At 43.2% G+C, this 23,240-nt stretch overlaps 1 protein-coding gene across 1 annotated transcript in view; it reads right to left on the bottom strand.

Moving 5' to 3' along the window:
- LOC136876145 (protein yellow) overlaps nucleotides 1-23,240 on the bottom strand; it is a 175,253-nt gene that overhangs the window by 65,768 nt on the left and 86,245 nt on the right. The window contains exon 2 of the mRNA XM_067149853.2: nucleotides 22,518-22,566. The gene's annotated coding sequence lies outside the window, so the exon portion shown is untranslated. The remainder of the gene's footprint in view (nucleotides 1-22,517; nucleotides 22,567-23,240) is intronic.

Genomic DNA, 23,240 nt, shown 5'->3' with positions numbered 1-23,240 from the left:
AACTAAAGTGCTTATTTGCCTGCCTATTTTAGGCAAAATAAATGCCTGAATGAAGAAACAAAGAACCAAATACTTCAGCTCGTCATTCAATGGGAGGTCTTCAGGAAGAGACTGCTGCCAAAAGTATTCAACATAATTTTTGCGAAACGTCATTAAAACGTCAGAAATGACCATTATGATAGCCAACATTCGTAATGGGCAAGGAGGAGGAGGAGGAGGAGGAGGAGGAGGAGGAGGAGGAGGAAGAAGAAGAAGAAGAAGAAGAAGTCTATCGTTCAGTAATTGGTACTAACGTAAGCTCTTCAGAATTCCATGAGATTTGTTATAATTACTGTATAGTCTCCTTATTTGTGCATAGGAAATTGACGTTGCATCAGTAGATTACTAATAATAATAATAATAATAATAATAATAATAATAGTATGGCTTCAGCTACCGTGTGCAGACATTTCGATCTGACGCCATCTGGCTGTCTGCTCGTCAATTTCAACGTTCCGTTTTACTCTAGGTCCGCTAGATGACAGACAGAGTAAACCGGATCTCTCTTGGGAGTCTATGGCTGAGATTTAATTAATTTTGTCGGGTAAATACCAAATGTATCACCAGAGATCTTTTACATGCCGACATCGTACGACATGGAGTGTCGAATAGACTTTTTTCCGCCCTTCAAAAATCCGACTACCTCTGCCGGGTTTGAACCCGCTATCTTGGGATTCGGAGGCCGACACTCTACCACGGATCCACAGAGGCGGCTAGCAGATTACTTATAGGAGTGCTCGAACGCACGTTTATTCTCTCATCTCATTAGATGATTTCTATTCATTAATTTAGCTATAGTTGGTACGTTTCTCTGACCCAAATAACAGAGGCTTTTAACCAAGGGGTTCCATGTTTTTTATGTTACTGGTATTTGTTCGGGGCGTCGACCTATAGAGATCTTTTGCCCCTACTTGCACCATATGATAGGAACCTGCGTGTAATTGGAATTGCAGAAGTGTAGTGTTGAATGTGAGGAAATGAATGTTAAGGACGACACAAACACCCAGTTCCCAGGCCAGAGATATTAATCATTTACAATTAAAAATCCCTGACCCGGCCGGGAATCGAACACGGAGCCGCCGGGTGACAGGCGGACGCGTTGCCCCCTACACCGCGGTGCCGGACCAGGGTTTGGTTACACAATATATATTTAATCAAGAACTACCTGCAATGTACTAGTCGTTAACGGGTTATTATTTTCTTCTAACAATCAATCAATCAAACAAACAAACAAACAAATAAACAAACAAACATATTTTTAAATAGTGGTTTCACGTCGCACTAACACATCGAAGGTTTTCGGCGACGCAAGGATGGGAAAGGGCAAGGACTGGGAAGGTAGTGCACTTAGCCTTAATTAACGTACAGTCCCACCATTTACCTGGTGTGAAAATAGCAAATCACGGAAAACAATCTCCAGGCTGCCGACGATGGGATTCAAACCCACCATATCGCGAATGCAAGCTCATAGCTATGCGACCCTAACCGCATGGCAAATTCACTCGATCATACAAACAAACAAACAAACAAACAAACAAACAAACAAACAAACAAACAAACTTATTTATTTATTTATTTATTTATTTATTTATTTATTTATTTATTTATTTATTTATTTATTTATTTATTTATTTATCCTTGACTTACATTTGCGGCGAAGTTAGGGCTCACGGTCCGCTTTTACACTTAACTACTTTCAATAATAACATTTAAAAATATAAATATAAAAATAAGTCCGCCTCTGTGGTGTAGTGGTTAGCGTGATTAGCTGCCATCCCCGGAGGTCCGGGTTCGATTCCCGGCTCTGCCACGAAATTTGAAAAGTGGTACGAGGGCTGGAACGGGGTCCACTCAGCCTCGTGAGGTCAAGTGAGTAGAGGTGGGTTCGATTCCCACCTCAGCCATCCTGGAAGTGGTTTTCCGTGGTTTCCCACTTCTCCTCCAGGTGAATGCCGGGATGGTACATAATTTAAGGCCACGGCCGCTTCCTTCCCTCCTCCTTGCCTATCCCTTCCAATCTTCCCATCCCTCCACAAGGCCCCTGTTAAGCTTAGCAGGTGAGGCCGCCTGGGCGAGGTACTGGTCATTCTCCCCCGTTGTATCCTCCGACCAAGAGTCTCAAGCTCCAGGACACTGCCCTTGAGGCGGTAGAGGTGGGATCCCTCGCCGAGTCCGAGGGAAAAGCCGAACCTGGAGGGTAAACAGATGATGATGATGATGATGATGATGATGATGATGAATATAAAAATAAGAGCAAAGCACAGTAAGTAATTCTATAAAAAATAAATACTGTTGATTGATACAACATAAATACATAACGCCCCGCGTTCGATTCCCGGCCGGGTCAAGGGTTTTTAATTGTAAATGATTAATATCCCTGGCTTGGGGACTGGGTGTTTGTGTCGTCCTTAACGTATGCTTAATACTGCATATGTAATGTTATATAAATACCTGCATTTAACAGTCAGGTGAAATGTATTTATAATAATATTCTTACAATAAATAGCAGGAAATGTAAACTACTAAACTACAGTTGTGTGTTTTACATAGTTATTACCAAACATGATGAAAGTGTAAACAATTTAGATTGGGTAACAAATTAGCAAGGCAATAAGAGTCATAATACTAGTAATAAGATGGGTTTTTTTTTTTTCAAGTTATAAAAGAAAATCCATTCACACAACATGCACATACTGACTCACAGAACTCGGTCATATGTTCCCAGGAAAAACTTTCGGCGGGTAGCTTTGAATTTAAGAGAGGAAGTCAAGTGTCGAATATCCATTGGGAGTGCATTCCAGAGTCTCGATGCAGTAACTAGAAAATAATTATTGTAGTAAATTGTTCGATTTAGCAAAATTTCAGGTAGGGAACTAGAACGGGTACTAATTTTATGGAATGAGGAGAAAAAAACGATAATTGGAAGATAAGTAATAAGGAGTGTTCTTCGAAGAACGTTACGCCTTTCAACGTTCAGTCTGCAACCTTTTGTGAATTAACAAAGGACCTATACAATCCTCTCTCGGTACTAGTTCCATAACCTCGTTCAGTTCTACAATTCTGTCATTATTTTGCAAACGCTGAGTATAGCCTTCGTCATCTTGGTCTCCCTTTACTTCTCTTACCCTCCATGGCCGAATCCATTATTCTTCTAGGTAACCTATCCTCCTCCATTGACCTCACATGACCCGACCACTGCATCAGTCAATGCGAGTTATCAGCGGTGTCATAAAAACAATCCAACTGCTGTGGGTTCCAGTCCTTAGCTCCATATCCTTCCACCAGGTGTACGACACCGAAACGGCCTTGTCCAAGAACCATATGAAATACAGTCCCTTCCGGTTCACAAAGACCTCCATGAATTGCATCAACCCGACTGAAATCAAGATACCCTCCTCTGCTGCTGGTTCAAACTAATGAAGACTGCAAACCTGGAATGAAGAATGGAGTGCAAAGGTCCCCGATGAATAGAGATCGATCTTTGACCGTAGGTAGCCCCCACCCGGATATTATATTCCGCAGGGTTTACTAAACAAAGTGGGCAATGGGCACGGAGAAGTGGCTCTGCGATGCATTCTTGGAGCCAATTGCCTTCTCTATGCTGTGATTGCGGAGAAGAATATCCGTTGCACTGCGGACTGATTATATTTTACTCCCCTCTGTGGATCGCTGAGGGAGGTGGTAAAGGCGCGCTCGGTTCACCTCAAGGTACGTGGATTCGATTCCCAGTCTGGAAATCGAAACACTTAAGAAACGAGATTTCCAATTCCGGAGGTGCATATGGTCCTGAGGTTCACTCAGCCTACATCAAAACTGAGTACCAGGTTAATTCCTGGGGGCGAAGAGCTAACCACTCTACCCCACCAAGTGCCGAGGTTACCGATAATGGAAGCCTTTACCTTCCACCCCTCCAAAGGCCTTCATGGCCTGTACGGAGATGACTTGGCTTTGCTTTACTTTGATGTGGATCGCTGATAGAGTGTCGGTCTCCGGATCCTAAGAATGCGGGTTCAAACCCGGCAGAGGTAATCCAGTCCGCTCGGTAGCGTTTCTATAGTAATGGAACAGTGATTATGTACCCGAAAATGGGAAAATCCTGTGCAACTTCAGTTTCCGGACACAGTTAAGTCTTAAAACCCCGTTACAATAATTAGCTTCCTGTGAACATTCGGCTTCCTTCGTCTGGATAACAAGGCTGATAATGGCTACAAAAATAACCACAAAGGATATAGGCCAAATACGATTGTCAACAGTTTTGCTATCGCATGCAAGAAATGGAACCACAATAGATTAGTAGGTGTATTGTTATTGTTATTTCAAAACAGTTGTATACTGTGGTATTCAGGCATTGCCTCATTCATTAAGCAGAATGCTCAGCTTTATTCGTGTCCATGGTCTACACCGAACTCAGTGTACTGGTCGGGAACTCGCACGTAGTCTATCGTCCATCAACTACATGTACTACCAAGCAGCATAGTACGTCTTGTAACGAATAATAGCACTACGTAACACACCATTAAACATTTTATTAAATAAAACTTAATTTTAAATTTGTGTGTGTTTTTGAACAAATATGTAATGTGTATGTAATTATGTAGTGCTTTTTCCCCACCAGAATGGCTCTTTGGTCTACCAGAGACCTAAAGTCAGTAAATGAAACCATTAAATTCACTATATGGATGCTGAATGTCTTTTCTGAAGAGATCTAGTGTTTAAAGTGCACTATGTATTTTGGTATGGGCTGGAACTTTTTGTTTTTTTACCGACTTCGATAGCTGCAGTCGCTTAAGTGCGGCCAGTATCCAGTAATCGGGAGATAGTGGATTCGAGCCCCACTGTCGTTCCCATTTTCACACCAGGCAAATGCCGGGGCTGTACCTTAATTAAGGCCACGGCCGCTTCCTTCCAATTCCTAGGCCTTTCCTATCCCATTGTCTGTGTCGGTGCGACGTAAAGCAAATGGCAAAAAATAAATAAATTTGTTACTTTCATGGACCTGCCTCTGCCACAGCCTTGGCTTTGACAATATGAAAGTGGTTGAGGTATGAGCGATGCTAGTAACGTCATTCCTTATGCACTCAGCCCCTATTATGAATATTGTGAATTTCCCATTTTCACACCAGGCAAATGCGGGGCTTCCTTCTCACTCCTAGCCGTTTCGTATCCCATAGTCACCATAAGACCTGGATAGGTCGGCGCGACATCAAAAGCAACTTGTCAAAACAGAAAATAGACTGTTATGCCTTTCATCGTTCAGTCTATAAGCCTCTGTGAATTTACTAAACGCCTCTACAATCTTCTATTTGCAGCTAGGTCTGTTGCCTCATTTAGCTCCACAGACCTCTTATCATTAAATCATTAGAAACTGAGTCAAACAATCCTCTCCTTGATCTCTCTCTATCGGGCTGAGTGCCTCAGACGGTTGAGGCGCTGGCCTTCTGACCCCAACTTAGCATGTTCGATCCTGGTTCAGTTCGGTGGTATATGAAGGTGCTCAAATACCTCTGCCTCGTGTCGGTAGATTTATGGCGCGTAAAAGAACTCCTGCGCGACTAAATTCCGACAGCTCGGCCTCTCCGAAAACCGTAAAAGTAGTTATTGCGACGTTAAGCAATTATTATTATTATTATTATTATTATTATTATTATTATTATTATTATTATTATTATTATTATTATCTCCCTGTACTTCTCTTGTCCCACTTCCGGAGGTGCATATGGCCCTGAGGTTCACTCAGCCTCCACCAAAAATGAGTGCCAGGTTAATTCCTGGGGGCAAAGGCGGCCGGGCGTAGAGCTAACCACTCTACCCCATCACGTGCCGCGGTTAACAATGGTGGAAGCCTTTACCTTCCACTCCTCCAAGGGCCTTCATCGCCAGTACGGAGGTGTGTCTGTCTTTGCACTTCTCTTGCCCTCCATGGCCGAGTCCATTATTCTGCTAGGTAACCTCTCCTCCACCATTCGCCTCACGTGACCCTACTACCGAAGCCGGGTTATGCGTACATTTCATGTAGGTCTATCAAGTTTATTCTTAACTGAACCTTCCATCGTTCAAACCTATTTTTAACAGCAATTCATATATCCTACTTTCATGTCTGTTACTAATGAATACGATATTCTAGTCCAGCTAGTTTTCACTACTATAAGAATCTAATTTTGCGAAAACATCAGTATATCGTAAATGCTGCGTAGTCATAATTATTGTTTGAGAAATGTGAAACAAAGTCCTAGCGATAGATAAACTTGGACTTACCGGACTAGCAGCAGATGAAGTATGAGTCTGCTCTGGCCGAGTACACTTCTTATATTGACGGTACATCGAGGCTGCGTCAACACCAAAGATGTTGCGTGTGAAGGTCAAGGGACCTTCCAAACCAAGTTGCTGCGCGGGGCTTCATGCTTGACTCACTAATGTCCATATCCTTCTTTTTCAACCTTCAAACAGCTGTGTGCGGTAAATCCATACGCATCACATTTCCTGTTCAATTGCGCTTGTTAGTTTAAACTCTCATCAGAAACTAGAATCAAAGCTGCCAATGTTATACTTTTTCTGCTTAGATTTACTTTACCGAACATTACCGGAAGAAGTATTCATTCCCACTCATGGCTAATTCTGATTATGTTTTACTCTTGATTCCACTGTATTTATCCCCACGCTCCTTGGCTGAATGGTCAGCGTAGTGCTCTTCGGTTTAGACGGCTCCAGGTTAAATTCCCGGCCAGTTCGGAAATTTTTACCTTGGCCCGCGGACTGGGTGTTTGTAATGCCCCCACTATATCTGCTACTCACACACCACATACAACACTATCCTCCACTATAACAACGCACAGTATCATATACACGGGAGATGCTACCCACCCTCGTTGGAGGGTTTGCCTTACAAGGATTGCACCAGACTAGGAATGCACCCCACGGCACTTAACGACCTTCAAAGGGCGGCCTGCGCAGCGACCGCTGCTCAGCCTGAAGACCTGCAGATTACGAGGGGCCGTGTGGTCAGCACAACGCATTCTCTCGGCCGTTATTCTGGGCTTTCAAGACCGGGGCCGCCATCTCACCGTCAGATAGCTCCTCAGTTCTAATCACGTAGCCTTCAGGTCGAGAGAAAAATCCCTGACCTGGCCGGGAATCGAACCCGCGGCCTCCGGGCGAGAGGCAGGCACGCTACCCCTACACCATGGGGCCGGCAGACTAGGAATAGCCACACGAAATAATTAATAATCCTCCACTACTAGTGTGGATGCCATTGTAATTGTTAATATAAAATTATATTAGGCGACCTGTCTTAACGCAGTGCCTATGCTTTTATATTGTAATCATTTAGGGTAGGCCTATAGGTATTAATATTTATAGTGTATCCCTAGCGATGCCATCTCCGTACAGGCCAAGAAAACTTTTAGATCTTGAGGAATAGAAGAAAAATTGGAATAGAGTGGTTAGTTCTGTCCTCTGTTCAATAATTCATCATTGATCTGTATTTAGGGCAGTCGCCCCGGTGGCAGTCCTTTCTTAATTAATTTCAAAGAGAATGGATAGTTATCCACCCGGCGCCACGGTGTAGGGGTAGCGTGCCTGCAACTTACCCGGAGACCCCGGTTTCGATTCCCTACCAGGTCAGGGATTTTTATCTAGATCTGAGCGTAGTTTCGATGTCCAATCAGCCTACGTGATTAGAATTGAGGAGCTATCTGAGTGAGATGGCGGCCCCGCCTAGGAATTCGAGAGTAACGGCCCAGAGGATTCGTCGTGCTGACCACACTGCACCTCATTATCTGGATGAGCAGTGGTCGCTTGGTACGCTATGGCCCTTCGGGGCTGTTACGCCGTGAGATTTGGTATGTTTTTTGGAAATTTATACAACATCTCCCTTGGTGAATGATCTCAATCCCTGACTCCTTTTCCTATAAACGAACATAATCCTGAATTTGCAATTTTGAATTCCAACTTTAATTACTTTAGCCTCTTTCCTACTTTTAAAACACAGCACAAACTTATTCGTGTACTAATACCATTTCACGCCATCTCTCGCCTGACAGCTTGGGACATACCGCTTAGTCGAGCAGCTCGTCTCCTAACTCCCAAGTCTCCCCCACCCACCCACTCAAAGTTTTCGTAACACTACTCCTTTGTCGTAAATCGCCCAGAACAAATCGTGCTTCATTTCTTTGGATTTTTCCAGTTGTCGATTCAAGTATTCCTGTTGACGGTCCCGTACACTGGAACCGTACTCTAGTTGTGATCTTACCTGTGATTTAAACGCCCTGTCCTTTACATCCTTACTGAAGATGATGATCAGGGGCCATCAAGTCGACGTTGACTCCTGGCGACTGCATGGATGGACTGCCTCCAGATATTTCGGTCTTCAACCATACGCTTCAGATCCTTGAGTGACATTAGATTTGATGGAGTTGATCCATATCAATGGTGGCCGCACCGAACTCGACAGTTACAGTCGCTTAACTGCGGCCAGCATCCAGTATTCGGCAGATAGTGGGTTCGAACCCAACTTTCGGCAGCCCTGAAGATGGCCACGGTCGCTTCCTTCCCACACCTAGCTCTTTCTTGTACCTTCGTCACCATAAGACCTATCTGTGTCGGTGCGACGTAAAGCAACTTGTAAAAATGCTGGCCGCACTCTTGTCCTTCCCAAGCAATGAATCAGAGGGGCTCATAATGTGTCCACAATGTGACAGCTGAAATCTTGTAATGAATGCCTCAAGAGGCAGATCTGGTTTGATCTCTGGAATGATCCATGTATTTGTCTTCTTGGCAGTCCAAGGGATACGCAGTATCCTTCTCCAACAACAGAGCTCAAAAGCATCAGTATACCTCCTAACTCGCTTCCTTACGGTCCAGCTTTCATAACCACATGTAGCTATGGGAAAGACTAAACCATTCTGATTTTAGCATGGAATAATTTGAACACGTCCGCCTCTGTGGTGTAGTGGTTAGTGTGATTAGCTGCCACCCGCGGAGGTCCGGGTTCGATTCCCGGCTCTGCCACGAAATTTGAAATGTAGTACGAGGGCTGGAACGGGGTCCACTCAGCCTCGGGAGGTCAAATGAGTAGAGGTGGGTTCGATTCCCACCTCAGCCATCCTGGAAGTGGTTTTCCGTGGTTTCCCACTTCTCCTCCAGGCGAATGCCGGGATGGTACCTAACTTAAGGCCACGGCCGATTCCTTCCCTCTTCCTTGCCTATCCCTTCCAATCTTCCCATCCCTCCACAAGGCCCCTGTTCAGCATAGCAGGTGAGGCCGCCTGGGCGAGGTTCTGGTCATTCTCCACAGTTGTATCCCCGACCAAGAGTCTGAAGCTCTAGGACACTGCCCTTGAGGCGGTAGAGGTGGGATCCCTCGCTGAGCCCGAGGGAAAAGCCGAACCTAGAGGGTAAACAGATGATGATGATGATGATGATGATGATAATTTGAGCACTTGAAGATCTTATCTAGACCTTTGAATGCTGCTCCTCCAAGGGCAAGCCTTCGGCCAATTTCTGGACTGCTTGAGCTACTTCTACTGATGGTTGATCCCAACAAACAGAAACTATTCACCTCTTTGATTAATTCAACGTTTAATAGTAAACCATTTGTCATGATTTTCGTCTTCTTGATGTTCAGGTACAGGCCAATGTTCTCACTCTGCTCTCTAACTTTCATTATGATGTCCTTGAACTCTTCCTTACTTTCAGCGACCAAAATGGGGTCATCTGCGCACCTCACGTTGTTTATATTTAAACAACATCCTTACTACAACGCCTAAATACAGTAGAACCTTGATATCTCGAAGCTTCATTCCTCGAATTTTCAGTATCTCGAAGAAACTTCAATTTCCCAGCCGTTTGTCCTATTTCTCGCGTGTATTTATTTCTCTATTACTCGAAATTCAGTTACACGAATTTCCCGATTTCTCTTGAAGCAAAAGAAATACTCTGCAACTCAAATTTTGTGCAACATTAACTGTGCAATACGGCATTTGTGGTTTGTGAGGAACAGTTAATAAGTAAAGAGAGGTTTACAGTGATGCTGGGAGCTAATATGACGGGAACCAAAAAACTAAAACTTCTAATGATCGGAAAATCGGCAAAGCCTCACTGTTTCTAGAGTGAGTTAATTAGTGGTCACGTACGAAAGCAACCCCCGAAGTCGCGGATGACAAGCTCCATTTATGAATGAAATAGACGGGCTGAGTGGCTCAGACGGTTGAGGCGCTGGCCTTCTGACCCCAACTTGGCAGGTTCCATCCTGGCTCAGTCCGGTGGTATTTGAAGGTGCTCAAATACGTCAGCCTCGTGTCGGTAGATTTACTGGCACGTAAAAGAACTCCTGCGGGACTAAATTCCGGAACCTCGGCGTCTCAGAAAACAGTAAAAAAGAAGTTAGTGGGACGTAAAGCAAAAACAAATTATTATTATTATTATTATTATTATTATTATTATTATTATTATTATTATTATTATTATTATTATTATTATTATTATTATTTATGAATCTCGGCTGCGTGGTATTGACTAGAAGTTTCAATGTTAACAGTAAAAACAGAAGAGACTAACGGAGTTTTTTCCAAAGGTGTTAACAGAGGTATGTTTCTTGTTTCACTACTGTATGTACTGTATCCTGTCTTCTAAAATGCCGTAAAATAGTTTTTTTTTATATTTTTAAATGCTGTTAAAATAATGTATTCAGTATAAGCCCGTAGATACATGTGATTCAATTATGTGCTATACATGGTCAAACTGTCTTTGCTGGCGAGATGTAGTGTTTACAGTGCACTAAGTCTTCTGGTATAGGCTAGAGTAATTTTGTTACTTTCATTGATCTGTCTCTGTCTTATCCTTGGCTTTGACAATATGAAAGTGACTGAGGTATGAGCGATGCTAGTAATGCCAATCCTTCTGCAGCCAGTCCCTGCTATGAATGGTGTGAAAATGTTGCTCATAGGGTCGGTTGGTGTATGCATTTCAGTGGGCTTGGCAGACTGATATGTAATAGCAACTTCTGGCTCGGTGAGGAAAGCAACGGGAAACTACCTCACTCCTCATTTCCCTAGTACGCCTCTTCAGTGATGCCTAGGCCATCTATGACAGCTGATGGCAGAGCTGGTGAGGATCCAACCAACCTTCGGGCTGAAGACTGAACATACACACACACACATGCTAAAAAACGGTCTTCTCTACAACTGGAAATTTCGATAACTCGAAATAAATTTCAGCTCCCAAAGTGATTTTGAATACAATTGCTGTGTAACAACGGCTTTAAAGTTTAAAGTTATACGTCAATTCTATTTAAAAGTAGTTCCTCTATTTAGACATCAATTTTACTGTCACAACAAGACAACAGCTTCAAGATTTTAATGTGTATATTCAAGATTTTAAACACATACCCAATTAATACTCAGCATTAAAGCTTGGCTTACTTCCTCACATCAAGATTAATCAAGACTATCATGTCTTAAATACGTTATAACAAGAAGAATCATGTTTTCAAACTTTAAAGTGGATTTTTCGTCAAGGACTATCTTACTTTTAAGCGTTACACTTGTCATTACTGTGTCATATGTGTGAATATTGTCACGTATATTTTGTTATCTTGACACTCTCACTCTCTCTCTCTCTCTCTCTCTCTCTCTCTCTCTCTCTCTCTCTCTCTCTCTCTCTTCTAATTCCCAATCGTTACCACTGTATCTCAGGAGTCACTCCGAGTCGGAATGGTACGGGAATTCACGCTAGTATCTCCAAAGTGTGTTTGCAGAAGGGCAAGTGACCCCTTCGCACTGTGAGCTGTTCTTCCATGGTGATGTATCCATTGTCATGGCTGTGGCAGTTTTCTGGCAATATTCAATACTGTTGGTTTTGCAGAGTACTGTGTAATGTTTGTCGAGTGTTCTATCCTCACATGATCTGACATTAAAAATAAAATGTTTTCTCGCTTCACCTAACGGTCTATTCAACTTGCCCTCAAGGGGGCTTGAACTTGAAGAATTCTTAAAATTTTACGATCATATTTATATTCCTATAGAGTTGAGTGTGCTCGCTGTTGTCTGTTGAGGGAACCCGACTTGCACCGAGCGCCAGAGTCATTGTTCGCTGAAGAGGTCTTGCGTGCTTCACGATGATTACCCTGTGCTTACAGAGACTCTTCGTACTTGCCGTGGTTAATGGAGGAACGAACTTCTCAAGCATGCAATTTCTTATAGCAGTTAGCAATAACGGAATGATTGAAGGAAATAAGCTACAGTACCGGTGTTTACTCACGTAATTGTTATGTAATACTTTGAAAGAACCCTTTCACCTATGTAGACGCCAAAGTGCCAGAATTTTGCCCCGCAGGAAGGTTTTTTCGTGGCACGAGGTTAACGTATTTGAGGCAGGATCGAGCATGCCGAGTTGGGGTCCGAAGGCCTGTATCTCAACCGTCTGACCCATTCAGTTCGGCTCACCTACGTAGTTTGTCTCCTCTTTTCGTTAGGCATATTGTCTACAAATCTATATACCTGCTGTATATAAAATCCCTATGGAGAGGTGGAAATGGCAACATATGTTGACACAAGTGTTGAGTGCCCGAGACGAATTAATCGGAGGCGATTAAAATTCCCGACCCGATCGACAATATAATCCAGGACCGTCTGCCCACTGTGACACTGAACATTCAGCCAAGGAGCTACTGTATCTCTCATACATATCTGTATCTTCTTATTCTTCTACCGCTTTTCCCACATCTACTTGGTTGAACTGCGTCGCACCTTTGGATTTGGCCCTGTTTCATGGCCGGATGTCCTTACTGACGCGAACCCTGTATGGAGGGATGTAATCCCTACCTATTGCGTGTTTCTGTAATGGGTGGTAGTGTAGTGTGTTGTCTGAATATGAGGAGGAAAGTGTTGGGACAAACACAAAACACCTGAGCCAGGTGAATTAATCAGACGCGATTAAAATCGCTGATCCGGCCGGGAATCGAACCCGAGACCCTCCGAATTGAAAGCCTCAACGCTGACTATTCAGCAAATGATTCGGACCCCATACATATCTGTATATAGTAAATAAATTGACATAGGACCTAATCAATACATAAATAAATCGATTTCATTCATACTGGTGTCAGACTCTTCAGTTCATTTTTTACTATCTGACCTCCCTTGGCCAACTCTTGCTCTTTTTCGACCCCACGATATTAGTTTTCCGAGGCCTAAGGAGTGTTTCATTTTACGTTCTACGTGAAAGTATGTTATTATGCATATAAGAGTGTATCTTATGTTCTTATTGGCTGCTGTCTAGTTCCGTGTTAGCTGATTAACTGGCGTTTGGTCCCAGGAGTTCCAAGTTCGGTTCCTAGCCGGCTCGGGGATTTTAACCTTCCACTGGTTATTTTATTTCCTCCAGCTCAAGGAATGGGTGTGTGTACCATCTTCAACATTAGGTTTCATTCTAACTAGTACCCTAGTTTCACAATGTAGACATAAATTTTGGGTGCGTCGTTATTTATCTTTATAATCTACTGTAGGTAAATGTTGATGGTGATTTAAGCAACGGAATGAGATTGGCTGTGGTAAAGCCAGACAAAAATAATGTTCTTGCAGAAATTCTGATGGGCTCAGCTCCAGGAACAACGTGTTTATTCCTATATTGGGCAATCCTGACATACCATTCATTCTTGGAGACAATTTTATTTACTGGAAATTCAGCCTTCTGTTACAATCGAAATGTCACAGGGACAAATCAGCTACCTCGGTAGAGTGTCCGATTTATGATCACAAATTCGTGAGTTCGATCCTGGTTGAGGTAGTCGATTTTTGAAGCACGGTCAAAAATCTTGGCACTCGATGCCATTTTTGTTGGCATATTAAAGATCTCCGGTGACCCACTCGGTGTCAACCGACAAAATTATAATTAATTCAGCCGTAGTAGGCCTATCCGTTCCAGTCGCAGTGGCCGCGCGTGTTAACACGCTACGGCTATGGAGCCAAGCTCTGCAGTCGGGAGACGAGTCGTTTCTAACCCCATCGTCGGCTGTTCTGAGAATGGTTTTCTGCGATTTTCCATCTTTAATTTCAGGTAAGTGGCGGGAGAGTTCCTATTCATAGGCCAAAGGCAATTCTTCCCACCTCCTTACCTAGTTTCATTCAGCACCATTCATTAAATCTTAAATTAGCTCCTTGACTGAGATTTGCATCAGGAAAGGCATCCGACCGTAAAAACATTTCATATAATTTCATCTCACCTCAACCCCATATCAGGAAACACGACTAAAGGGCAGAAATACATAGTATCCGTTCCAGTAGAATTACGCGTTCGTTGTTAGCTAGCAGAACACTCGGAAGATCGAAATTGGTAGGCAGGTCGCCTAAGTAGCACCACTTCCGAAGACGTGCAACCTGCATCACAGTAGGTGAGGCCACACTATGGTAATGATTATTACTATAATAATAATAATTATTATTATTATTATTTCTAGCTAACCAAGCCTCCGTGGCTCAGGCGGCACCGCGCCGGCCTCTCACCACTGGGTTCCGTGGTTGAAATCCCGTTCACTCCATGTGAGATTTGTGCTGGACAAAGCGGAGATGGAACAGATTTTTCTCCGGGTACTCCGGTCTTCCCTGTCATGTTTCATTTCAGTAACACTCTCCAATATCATTTCATTTCATCTGTCATTCTTTAATCATTGTCCCAACAGAGTGCGATAGGCTTCGACTGCCGGCACAATTCCTATCGTCACTGCTAGATGGGGGCTTCATTCATTCTATTCCTGTCGAATGACTGGAAACAGGCTGTGGATTTTCACTGGTTGACCCGCGCGAATATTTCGCACCGTATCGTGATCAGTCACCGAATGTAAATATTTGGAAATAATTAAATGCAAGTATTTATTAATGAAAGGTTATTTTATTTTCAAGAGTATTCATAATTATCGATCTCGTTGTAAAACGTTGTTGTAATTATATACACAATATATTTAATTATAAAATACTTTTAAAAATCTACAGTTCTAGCCCTTCATACAAGCAACTGAATGTTCCTAGGGATATGAGCTACGAATTTTAGGTAAATAATATATAATAACGTATGAGAATATATTCTTTATTTATCCTAAAATGTACAATCCTTTTCTTAATCATCGTTATCCGGTCGATTAGATTAAGTTTGCCTTTTTCTACCACTACGAGTGCCAATGTGAGTCAATGAAGAGTTTCACTTAAGCCCTTATAACTACATTCCGTATGGACATTTAAAAAAAGTTAAAAATTGCCTAAGGGTATTGAACGAAAGAATACATTGCAGAAATAATTATGTAAATAAGTTAATTTAGCTAGGATGTGAATTAAAAAAGAAAGCAAGTAAAGAAACAAGCTATTTGGTGTTGTTTTTCCGGAACTGCATTTACACCGGAAGTGATTTTTGAATTTTTTCAGTTTCTTAGAGATATCCATGAGTCACAATTTGAAACTTTTCCAGGTCCTTTAGCCCTTCAACTTCCGGTGCAAGTGAGAAAATTGCTTAATTTTACGTTGTTCGTAGTATTGGAACCCTACTGTGTGTACTAAGGAATGTTTCAACATTTAAATTAGATATTAAAAAATAAAGATGTGAATTTCGTTCAACAAACTTCTTTACTTTACAAAACTTATTTGAAAACAATGTGAGCAGTTACAATGTGATTCTCCTTTACTTTTTGGCCGTATGCGTCTTTAACACAAACATAAATATCACTGAATCTACGAAATCGTGAAAAAGCCACGTAGGCCTGTAAGTGTCCATGCGAAAAAATAGGTTCTGGTAAATACAATTCTGCCCTTTGAAGCGTCTGGCATTGTGACTTATTAATGGTCATAGCGAAGGCTACGTTTACTGTGAATTGTTTCCTTATCATTTGGAAAGGCACGATTGGAGCGGAAGGAACACAGTTTTATCGGAGTGAATGAATTTAGCAGTGATTTTGTACTCGTCTAAGGGAGTTACTACTAATCTTGCACCATGAATTCGTCCTTGATTTCCATTTAGATTTTTAATTAAAATAATAGCATTTTTCTTTAAAGGTAATTTATGAGGTGGTAAACTGGATGGATTTAAGGAGTTCAAGAATTCCATGGGGATACAATTGAACGTTGTTTATTTATTCATGTTGGACAGAATCAGAACAGAGGTAAACATTTTCCTCTCCAGGCAACAGATTGGAAGTGACATATTCATTAATTCTTGTACAATAATCGTTTTTGGGTAGAAAATCGCCGTTGATACTGCTACCACAATACAACTAAATGTTCTCATTCCTCCCCTGAAGTGGAAGGCGGGATTCCTATAGGGTGGCGCCGTCTCTCAGACCAGGACATTTTTGTCGGAGAGGGTTGGCGGTCGTGGCCTGTACTAGTAACTGTTCCGGCATTCACCATAGTGCAGGAGAATGGAAAACCACGGACCATTCTCAGGACAGTCGACGGTGGGGACCAGTCCCTCTCCGTCTTCCGATACAGAGACGTAGACCCACGATAGAGCCGTGGCCATCCCTGCTCTATTAGGTAAAAAAATGAAATGGCGCATGGCTTTAGTGCCGGGAGTGTCCGAGGACATGTTCGGCTCAAAAGGTGCAGGTATTTTGATTTGACTCCCGTAGGCGACCTGCACGTCGTGATGAGCATGAAATGACGATGAAGACAACATATACACCCTACCCACGTGCCAGCGAAATTAAACAATGATGGTTAAAATTCCCAACCCTGCCGGGAATCGAACCCAGGGGACTTGTGACCAAAGGCTAGCACTCTAACCATTTAGCCATGGAGCCGGACCTCTGCTCGGTTATCGCCGTTGAATAGAATTGCGAAACATTTTGTTCATTTTTTCTGTGGCATTGAATATCGTAATAACAATATTTCGGAATTATGATCGCTTTATTGCAGTAATTTTTTTAACTTTAAATCACCGTTACCAAATTTAACCCTAGAATACAAGACCTCGTAATTTTGTCGACGGCGATTTGGGAAAAATGAGATATTTTTACTGTCTTCGCCTGCCACATTGCTGTCCATGGTTGTACCTTCCTAACTCGTCATAAAAGTTGTCGTGATGAGTTCTATTTCGAGTTCTATTTACTAGCTTTTGTGTTTACATGGTGCAGTTACGGGAAGGTAAGTATTTAGTAGAGAATGATATATTCACGTATACGGGGTGCCGCAAACCTTTTGGGTGAAATTGAAACAGTTGATAGTGGGTCCACAACCGATTATATTGAGACACGGAACCAGTGGTCGGAAATGCATATTTGTTGTTATGGACATACACCGCATACACCTCAAGACAACAACGTAGCTCATAGTAATTGTTCAAAGTGACGACCGCCAGTCTCAATGCATGCATCGCAACGGCGCTTGAAGTTCTGCCGCACGATAGGCAGCTTGGACCCTAGCAAGCAGATCTTCATCCATTTCTACGGGGTTCATACATCGACTTGACGTAACCCCAGAGGAAAAAGTACAGAGGTGTGTGATAAGATGATCGAGCTGCCTATGGGATATGGCCTCCCCTTCCAATCCAACCACGAGGGTACGTGTTTTTCAGGTGCTCGCGGACATTAACATCGAAGTTGACTGGTGCACCGCCGTGTTGAAACCACATCCTTTCGCGGAAAACCAGGGCGACATTCTCCAGGAACTGTGGCAGCATATCTCGCAGGAACACCGGGTAACGTGGACCAGTCAAACGGGGAGGAAACAAATAAGGTCCTGTTAGGTGATCTTGGACAATGCCCGCCCATACATTGACAGAGAATCGTTGCTGGTGGCCACCGATGTGGGTGGCGTAGGGATTGTCCTCACTCCAGACATGGCTGTTGCGGCTGTTCTAATAACACCATCACGTGTGAATGAGGCCTCATCCGTGAACAACACAAACTGTACAAAGTTCGGCACTACAGCACTGTGGTGGATAATCCATTGACAGGAATGAACGCGGGGCTCAAAATACGTTGGTCGCAGTTCTTGCACATGTTCTTTGTGATAGGGGTGTAATACGAGGGTCGAGTCATAAGTCATGGCAATTACTTTTTTCCTTCTCGTGAACAGCAGACAACACGGAAAGTCTAAGATATGCATTCGGAAATATAGGGCATGTACTTATGCATAGTGCCTGAAGACAAATTCTGACTTCAGGAGATTCTCGTAGGAAAGTGACAGAACACAGGCCATTGGTAAACATTGTTTTATTATGGTATATAGACAGCGAATACACAAGACTACGTACAAAGGATAGGTCTCCACTAGTTACAGACCTTCGAAATAATCACTCAAGGTTTTCACTGTGCTTTGCCAGCGGTGGGGCAGGCGCTGAATACCATTCGCTGCATGTGTATCGCTACCGTGTCACACCTCTCTCCGAAATGCTGTTACGATGTCCTCTTTGTTAGCAAACCGTTGTCCACGTAATGGCTTTTTGACTTTGGGGATTAGATCATAGTCACATGGACTCAGATCAGGCGAATAAGACGGGTGTGGAAGAACCTCCCATCCCTACCGTTGTAAGCGACGCTGAACGATGGCTGCTGTGTGAGCTGTCGCGTTATCGTGTAGGATTATGGCGTTGTCCAAAAGATCTGGACGTTTGGTTCGCACTGCATGGCGCAATGGGTACAACAAGAAGGAATTGTAACAAAGTGCAGTGTGCCCCTCACGCACTGGATGACGATTGTTGCTCGTGCTTGTTGACTTCCATTTTGTGACGCTCTCACTCACACACTGAAATTGGTGGCATGCTTAGACCACACCGTTGTTTACATGCTCCATCTAGTGGCATCATACGCAAGTACATACCGTACGTTTCTAAATGCATATCTTAGATTTTCCGTGTTGTCTCCTGTTCGCGAGAAAAACATAGTTGCCATGACTTATGACTCGACCTACGTACCTTCAATCAGTACTCTCCTCACTGCATCCTTCGAAGTGTTCGTTTCACGGACGAGTTGGCGGGTGCTTATTGCTGGGTGGTCGGCCACATGATCCAACACCATCTCCTCACAGTCTGGTGTTGGGACATGTCTTTGGTGGGTATGTTGGCCGGCTCTCCGTGGCGTGAACGACCCCGTCTCTCGTATGTTGGTATCAGTGGAGATAAACTAATTCCATTTAGGATGATGCTTGGTGGGAAAGCATTTTCTGTACATTCGTGCTGCTTTACGGGCACTACATCCTGTCACACCGCACACTGAATGCATGTCTCTCAACTCTCGTGGCGAGTAATGTTCCATCTTTGACTCCGCGTCATGCACTGTGCACAGTAACACACCTCGCCATGGACACATCACAAGCTGCTTAGTGCAATGAACAACTGACACGAGTGATAGTGGTGTGCGTGTGGCATAGGTTAATGCGCCGATGCAATGCAAGCGGTCGTCACATGACACTCGTGCTATGAGCTAAGGTGTGTACAATACGTTGTTTGGTGTTCAGGGGTGAACGCTGTTTATCACCCGCTGCCTGTGCTACTGTACAACAAACACCGGGGATCTTTGCGAGAGCACGGCAGAACTGCTTGCGCCGTTGCAATACACACGTTGCGACTGGCGATCGTCACTTTGAGCGATTACTATGTGCTACGTTGTTGTTTTTATGCGATGTCCGCTATGTATGTCCATAACACAATAAATATGCATTTCCGACCATTGGTTCCCTATCGGTTGTGGACCCACTATCACCTGTTTCAATTTTACCGAAAATGTTTGAGACACCCTGTATAAACTCAACCAGTGAAAATACTAGTCTTTTTCCCATTTTAATTGTTTTAGATAAGTATCCTAAGAGGAAACGATCCGGATTTTGGTGTGAAAATTGCACTAATGCTTCAAGAAGAGGGGGAAAGTGATGATAATGAGTCGAGTGATGACGAAGAACAGGAAAGTATACAAAAAACAATACTGTACCAGTTCATACTGATGACGAGCGTGCAGAGCAGTCAAATGAACAAAATAATACTACGAAGATCCAGAAGCCAGTTAGGATGAGTGTATACAATCCATTCTGAGAAATCTGAACATTATTGTCCAGCTGAGTGAAGTACTTCCCGGCCCCGTGGTGTAGGGGTAGCGTGCCTGCCTCTCACCCGGAGGCCCCGGGTACGATTCCCGGCCAGGTCAGGGATTTTTCTCTCGACCTGAGGGCTGGTTCGAGGTCCACTCAGGCTACGTGCTAAGAATTGAGGATTATCTGACGGTGAGATGGCGCCCCCGGTCTCGAAAGCCCAGAATAACGGCCGAGAGGATGCGTCGTGCTGACCACACGCCCCTCGTAATCTGCAGGCCTTCGGGCTGAGCAGCGGTCGCTGGGCAGGCCAAGACCCTCCTAAGGGCGTTAAGTGCCGTGGGGTTTGATTTTTGGTTTGGTTTGAGTGAAGTACTTACAAGACCGCTGATGGAGAAAAGACTTGAAATCTCGAGCTTGCAGTCTGATCTCCGGATAATGATTTGAGGAGCTTTAGGAGTTAAAAGTGGACTCTCTCAAGTGGAAGCTGGGTCCAACGACACGAAGAGGACAATTTCCCACACATTTCCTTATAAATAAAGGCGAATTATGACGTCACATTGTAGCCAGTGTTCGCGGTGGTACTGCAAAGAACACCGTGCAAATCAGTGCGGAAATTTCTCCCGATGAATGTAACAGTTATGTGCGATGTTTTTGAGGACCTTCACAAGCATAAGGAGGACCTAGCGGCATGGAGATGTGAATAACGTGATGTTGCAGTCAGTCTCAGAAGTTGGCCAATTGCAAATAATATGATGACAATCAGTGGATAGATTATTCCCGATTGAAAAAAAACTGCTATGTGTGATATTTGTTAACATAGAGATGAGTTTGCTGCAAAATAATAAATGGAAAGTGCAGTCGTAAATATTACGAGGTTTTGTGTTCTAGGGCTAAGTAACCATTCAGTGAAAACGTCATCATCATTTGCCTTCATATTTTGAGCCAACTTATGAATTCTAGCATGTGACCTTAAGGGCGACCGTCTAACTGTATTTTCAACGATGGCTGTTCTACTGGCTTATCTAACAACGGGTAACACCTGACGGAAATCTCCACCCAACAATTATTTTGTCTCCAAAAGGGAGATCATTTCACGATGTCCTTTAAAAGTCGATCGACGACACTTAGCGCGTCGGAACCATTGAAATCTCGTCCCAAATGATGTCTGAGTCACGAAGAAGTTGTGCATCTTTGGTGTGAGTGCGAATCGATGAGACCGATGTATTTAAGATGAGTACATATAGTCTGAAAATCGAATGTGATGTGCGTTCCACTGGTAGGAGATTGGCGGCAGTACCTTTCTATGCAACTGGTAAAACAACCTTGTCTTCACCTCGTAAAATGTGATACAATGTTTGGTAGACAAATGTTTTACCGGAGCCCCCCGATCCGTCAGTGAGATAACAATTGGGAATTTTATTTCTTACTACATGGGAATTTTATTTCTTACTACATGTAAGACGTTCTCAGATTCTACGTTTAGCTTTTCATAAGCTGTCTTGCCCATACGTTGTAGGCTTCTGTTATATGTTGTGTGACGGTCGGTAGCTTGAATTGTTTGCAAGATTTGCCATGATATTTTAAATTATTATTCAATTATTGCATTGTGAGGTTGTAGGCTTCCAGTACCGGACGAGTTGGCCGTGCGGTTAGGGGCGCACAGCTGTGAACTTGCGTCCGGGAGATAGTGGGTTCGAACCCCGCTATCGGCAGCCCTGAAGATGGTTTTCCGTGGTTTCCCCATTTTCACGGTCGCTTCCTTCCCACTCCTAGTCCCTCCCTGTCCCATCGTCGCCATTTACGACGTAAATCAAATTTTAAAAAATGTAGGCTTCCGGTAGTGTGTTCTGTCTCTGAAAATCTTCTGAATTGTTGTCCACAACTCAGGTGTATTGTCACGAGAACAGAATATGTTGATGATAGCGAAAAGCGTTGGCATTTTGTGTCTAACTGCCTCCTGCAAGCATTTTTTCCATTCGGCATCATTAATGACTAAGTGTAAATTTTGTGCAGCTTGTTCAAGTGAGTTGCATAGTATTCCATCGACTGTGCATAGATCATCAAACGTCTGCGGTCCTTTGACGTGCAGAAGTAGTACTCGGAGGTAATATCTTTCGATGTCGCCCGGACTAACAGTGTAGATCTGTCCAAAGCAATTCCTTTCTTGCGAATATTCCATTGTCCTTTTGACCACACCAGAGGTTGGATCCCTCGCTGATTCCGAGGGAAAAACTACCCCTGGAGGGTAAACCGATTAAGAAAGAAAGAAACATTGTGAGGTGGTGGTGTTTTGTCGAGTTCAAACTAAGGGTACCCCTTAACATTATTTTTTTAAAGAAAGAAAGCACTGACTTAAATGTATTCCAAAATGTTATATTTGTTATGTGATATTAATTCCTAATCTTTGTGGTGAAGGATTGTTTTTACGACAAATAATGCAACTGGGTTAAGTGAGCTTTAATGTTTACTTACAAATTACTCCGCAGTGGTGAAAGATGTGAAGCGTCCGTCATGCAAGCCTCTGAAAAATAAGGAAAATGCAGTTAGTTTTAAAAGCGCTCAAACAAATTTTGTGAAAAGTATCCGACCCTAGGTATGAAAGACCTCGATTCTATAATAGTTAAATTTACTATTTTTTTTTTTTTTTACGATGTGCTTTACGTCGCACTGATACGGGTCTTACAGCGAAGATAGGATAGAATAGAGCTAGGAGTGGGAAGGAAGCGACCGTGGCCTTAATTTAGGTACAGACCCGGCATTAGTCTGGTGTGAAAATTGGAAACAACAGAAAACTATCTTCAGGGCTGCCAACAGTGAGGTTCGAACCCGCTATCTTACGAAGGCAAGCTGATAGCTACGTGATTCATACCGTGCTGTCACTCGCTCGGTCTGAATTTACTGGAGTATCAACGAGCTCGCTGTGAAGTAAATGTGACCTGTAATTATCTACTCCAGCCAAGTAATGAAACACTGTTCTCAGTAAGCAGAACGATCTTGTAAAGTCAGCAGTGCGCGAAGACATTTTATTCCAGACTAAGGCGAATTTGACTTCTTTCCACACTTAAAAGTGTACGGAAATTTTCATTTTACACTTCAGTAGCTCATTTCCGGTCATTTTTATTTAAATAGTGTCTCTGATTGGTTGGAACTTCACTTCGCTTATCAACAGGTTTTTTGATGGGTTCAAATTTCCTC

This window comes from Anabrus simplex, chromosome 6, assembly GCF_040414725.1.
Source record: "Anabrus simplex isolate iqAnaSimp1 chromosome 6, ASM4041472v1, whole genome shotgun sequence".
NCBI lineage: Eukaryota > Metazoa > Arthropoda > Insecta > Orthoptera > Tettigoniidae > Anabrus > Anabrus simplex.
Note: the sequence above shows the minus strand (reverse complement) of the source record. Positions and strands in the feature narration are given on the sequence as shown.